The sequence below is a fragment of the Phytophthora infestans genome, genomic scaffold (genome assembly GCF_000142945.1).
Source record: "Phytophthora infestans T30-4 supercont1.25 genomic scaffold, whole genome shotgun sequence".
Taxonomy (NCBI): domain Eukaryota; phylum Oomycota; class Peronosporomycetes; order Peronosporales; family Peronosporaceae; genus Phytophthora; species Phytophthora infestans.
In genome coordinates, this window is record NW_003303734.1 from 127,001 (window position 1) to 132,555 (window position 5,555).

Consider the following 5,555-nt stretch of genomic DNA (forward strand, 5'->3'; position numbering starts at 1 on the left):
CTGGTCGTCGCGAGGACATGCAAAAGATAGGAAACAAGCTTTGATTCGTCATGCGGCACAATCTTCAAGACTGGGAGACTAGGATGCTTGTGCAAACTGCACTGCAGTTTGAGCAGGAGGGTCTTAGGATAACATGGGCCTACATAGCTCGGCGTGTGGCGAAAACAAAGCCCTCAAGGTGAGAGCTTCTACTTCGCTTGGCGAGCCTCAAACGAACCTACGGTAACACAATCAGCAGCTTCCCCCGATGTTTCTTTGGTGATATCAAGCAGCAGCCCCGTCATGGACGTTCAGTCTTACCGAGACTAAGCCAGACTGCAACTTCGCCTGCAAGACCACCCGCTACGTTAGTCGCGCCTCCATCGAGACCAATAAGTCGCACGGCGTCTGCCCAGCCTTTAGTATCATCTCGACGGTCCGCAGATCTTACGACTGGTGTACAAATGTCAGCTACCGCTAGGGTCGCGTTACCGACAAGCCACGACGATAAAGAAACTCAATCTAGGCTACTCGAGCTACCTGACTGCATGTAAGTGATTGCGGCTTTGTTAGGTGATGTGAGCGCCCTTGCGGTACGCCAACGTGTTGGTGGAATGCATGGATCGACCACGTACAGGAGGCGATTGTGGTGAAGTGCTTTCTCAGAAATAAGAGAATGGACCTGACGCAGGGTCACTATCCCGAATCAGTGACAATTTCAAGTGATTAGAGAGGATTTGGATTGTCGGGCACGGATGCAAGTTGCCTGTGGTGGATTAGCCATGACGAGCAACAAATGTCGGTGAATTCCTGCCGGTAGGAATCACCGGTCTTATTCACGTCATGGGGCCAGTGAGTGAACGCGATGTTTTCATCGACATTAGGGCCGGCATCGGCAATGTGGTAGCTCAAGTCGCGCTAACAACCACTTTCGGATCCTGTAATGGGATGGAGGTGCGAGCAGACTTGTGTATACTCGGCGAGGGACGAATTCGAAGGTTTGCGAAGTGGTACCCTCTTCTTGGAAAAGTGAACATTATCGCATCGGACGTCCAGGAAGCTGCGCTGTCTTGTAGGCTACCGATGTGCGATGCTATACTCACATTTGCAAACACCTTCTTGTTCGAGGAGTTGGCAAACCTGCTAATTGCACGGGAGTTGTGCAACATATCAAGGACCCGACTTGCTGCTGTGAGTTGCACATTTTTGGCCAACGCATCGCTCCACGTGCAAGTAGCCTTTCTGTCAAATATAGGGGTTTGTTAGCCCGCTTGGGGTTTTCTGTAGCTGGAACGCAACATCCCATTGTATTTTCTTATACAAGCGTAAATAAATGTCGTCTATTCTCCGACTATCTATTGAATCAGATACTGTAGTACCGCAATACAGTCTCCGGCCGCGGAGAAGTCAACCACGTTCAGTTCTACCACGTTCGCCTCGCTCACGACCATTACTAGCGCCACGTTCTTATTTTTGACCGGTGTGGCCGTGTTTTCCATCACGCCCAATACTTCTGGACCTATATAATAAAACAAAGACCCATACACATCCGTCACTAACACGCTAAAATAAGCCACAACCAACCCAGCACTCTCCTTGAACAACCAGCGATATAATCATCGCGTCGTTGACGCCACGATCAGTATCGCCTGTCTCCCCACCATAAACCGTCATTTGACTTTGTCGTGCCACTGGCGGCTTTGAGTTGGTGGCACCTTCGCTTTGATATACTACCACCTGAGCCCTCCTGCGCACGTTGTCTTTTAAAGTAAACGGCTGGTTGGGCAAGTAGAAGTCGTGGACCGTTTGCCACCACGTTAAATTTGTGCTCGGGCAACACCATGGCTTGTGTCCTTCGACGTGAGCGCCACTAGACAACCACACATTGTGCAAATGACAGTAGTAAGTCGCCCCTGTAGAGTATCGAACCTCCCACCGGCAAATTATACATCGTCGTCGCTTTCGATTCTGGTCCGCGTGTATATGTCGGGAGGAAACAGACGTAAATTTTGTTGCTGGTCTTGAAATGTGCTGTTGAGGTATAGTTGTCGAGATCAAATCTTGCCACAGTCAACACTTCCAGGCATTTTCCGTCCGTAAAATAGACGACCATCACTTGGAGCATGCACCTGTTGAACACCTATATGAGCCTCGGTAACTTACTCAGCCATTAAGACTATATGCGGGTCCCGTGCAGTGGACTCAGGTGTTGTCAAACGCCGTGTCAGGTATGCGTTTGATCGTGCGACGTCAATCAGAGCGAGCGCAATCGACCACGCATTTGATCTAGTCGATCAACACCATGCATGTTTGCGGAGAATTCCAGCGCCTGATTTCCAGCCGTTCTAACCATGGATGACTTGGTAGAGGCGTCTGCATTAGACACCATATGTACACGAAACTACCATCCCACCAAGCCGCGGCCGCCATCTTTAGTACCATCGAAATTGCCTGACGCATGTCACCTCGCGCAGAGTTGCCGTCCTTGTTCAGCATGCTGTGTCCTGGAAAGTGCCTGCTGTTGCTGCGTATCGTGCCGCGTCCGTACAACCCTTTCAAATGTAGTGCTTGAAGCACTTGCACAAATGCAGTCCATATTCACGATTCGATTGGTGCCAAGCCCTGGACGCACCACTTCAAGTACATGTTGGCGGATCTTTAAGACAGCTGTCAGTTTGTCACTCAACCGCTGAGCTTCTTCCGTATGTAGTCTAAAGCTGAGCGAAATCCAGGTAGAAGAGCAGCACATCATATACAACCGAAAGTAGAATTTGACAGTAGGCTTGCTCAGGTTGTACACAATCATGTGACGTCCCTGGCGCGACCGGCATCCCACACTTTCTTCGACAAGCGCCACATTTCTCCCGACCACAATGTAGTTGTCATCGGCTGTCTTGAGCAAGTTCAGCAGCGGTCTTACACCTGCGGCCGCTATTTTTCCTAGCGTGGAAGAAGTCGCATTGAAACTTAGGCACCGCCTGGGCAGCTTGGACCGATTGAAAGAGAGGATGCCATCTAAAGATGTCGACTTTCCACTAAGTATGACATCTTGTGGTTGTGTACCCCAGTAGTTCGCATACTCTCCCTTCTTGTTCAAAGCCACGAAAAACATGATGCCAACTTCATTAATTCGGATATCGTGAACGGTAGCAAGATCTTGACCTCATACGCGACCGCATAGGCATTAGTCTCGTGCAATACCTGTTTCCAAAGGTACAACGGAATGTGCGCAAGAAAACTGGAACTCGCTGAATGATCGAAGAAGTGCATGTAGTCCGGTCGAAGATAGGTAGTTGTTGAGAGAAAAGGTGCATGTAATCTAGTCGATGATAGGTCCGTCAACATGCGTATAGAGATCTTGTGGAGCTTCCGATGTCACTGCCGGATCAGACCGCATACTGCGAACAGCCTTCATCTCGGTCAGACTCGTTGGAAGCAGCTCCATGGGATCATACGCTTCATAAGCGTCCGCCTCTTGAAGATCGAACGTGTCCTCAATGAAAATGTTTTCAGATTCGTCACTCCCAGCCAGATCCTGCCAGGCATGGCTGTTTTATCTTTTGTCAATACACGATTGTTGTAAATTCTCAGCTGAATGGTGCCGGTGCTGAGAATCTTGATGATGCTTTGAAATTGAGTGTCTAGCCACTGCACCTGAAGCTTGTCTTTACGATTCTTGGCTCTCCGGCCCACTCTGCCAGCGATATATGCTGGTCGATGCCTTCTTGGTCATCCAAGGCTCTTGCGATGGAGAGAACGTCAAACATTGATCTATGGTATAAAACACAAAGTTGTTCATCGTCCATTCGTTGTGACGAGGCCATCACGGCGTTTTGGTCGGGTAGCGTGTAAGGATTAAAGTCAGACTTGCCAAAAGAAACGCATACAAACCAGCCCTCGCTTTAAGCATACAACGCACCATTTCCGCCACGACCAGTATACGCGGTCTTCTACTGTCGTGGCGACCCCAGCCACGGCCAGCTCCACCTCGTGCACCACCACGACGCTGGTCATGTCCCCGTCCAGCACCAGCGTCGTGTTGTTCGCCATGGCTGGTGTGGCCATGTTCTTCACCGCGCCTAACGCCTACTGGATCTGCATAACGAAACCAAGAAGCATAGGCATATGTCAGTAACACGCTGTAATCTGCTGCAATTTGTGCAACACTCACCTTGCTCAGCTGGCGCTGCGTTTACTTCCATCTCGGCGACGCTGCCGCCACGACCGGCAGCTGCAGGTCTTGTTCTGTCGTGGGACCCCGGCCACGGCCAGCGACGCCACATGCACCGCCATCACGTTGTCCTCGTCCCCGGTCAGCATCACTGCCATGCTGGTCGCTCTGGCTAGTGTAATACGTTCTCCGCCACTTAAAATGCTGACTAGATCCGTAGCGAGCCGTTAGTTGGATCCTGAAGCGTTCGAATAAAAATACAGTGCAAACCTTGTACAAGCATTGCGGCGTTGACAGGCAGCTGCAGCGGATCTTGTTCCGAGACTTCCGTAACCATCGAGAAGGAAGACTCCATCTTCTGTTCCTCGTGGGTCGCCTCCCGCCTTAATGTAGCGGTATCGGCTGTCCAGACTTCGGCTTGAAGGGGGGGGGGTTGGCGTCTAACCTACCGAGGTGATGCTAAGGGTGATTACTGGATTCCCCCTCGGTAGCCCTCGTAATGCGTCAGCGCTTCTCTGCCTTCCGACCAGTCGCGAAAGCCTTCCTATTTGCCATCAAGATGCGGAATCTAATTGTGACGAGCGGGCTCACACGAATCATATACTCACATTAGAAAATAAAGGTCCCGAATAAGCGTTAGAAATCTCACTGTTAAAATATATTGTAGTACAAGTATGCGAAAGTTTTGGTTTAAAGGTTCGATAGGTAAATATAAATGGAATCTAGTAAAATTAAAATAAATACATTTATCATCAAGACATATTATAATCAAGAGGCTTTGAGTTTTGCCTTTCAATCGAATAATAAATGTCAGGATAATAAAATATGTAAGGGTTCGGAAAGACCCGTTGCTTCGTGGCGTAAATCATAGTTAAAGCTCAATCAATGCACTTCTCGACAAGCTCGCTACATGACTTGACATATTTGAGAATTGCTGTATCGAAAATGCATCTTGCATGACATCACACTAAAGCATTTAAAGCTTTATTGAAGGCTTAGACAGAGTAATCCGGTTGCTATCGTACAACAAACGACGTCTCAGTAGGATAAGGCGGCATTCAAGCAATATTGTCTACACCACCAGCTATAGTTAACGGAATCAATGGACGGCGATTATGGACAGTAGCCTTCCTGCAGCAATGAGTAAGAGCACACTTTGTTTAACAGGTGACGTTAGTTAAAACACCAAAAGTGTTTTATGGATACACAAAGGCCTCCACGTTAGTAGTGAATGACCGCGCATTTTTTATGGTGGGTAACAGGCGGTCAACTGCTACCGTTTGTACGCGTGAACACAAGGGCTGGCAGAAACAGATCTATTGCTGCTTCTACATGACTTTGATCAGTCGTAAAGCGCCGATCTAGCCTTTTCGCCGCTATATCCCGTGCTTCCAACAGCCAGACC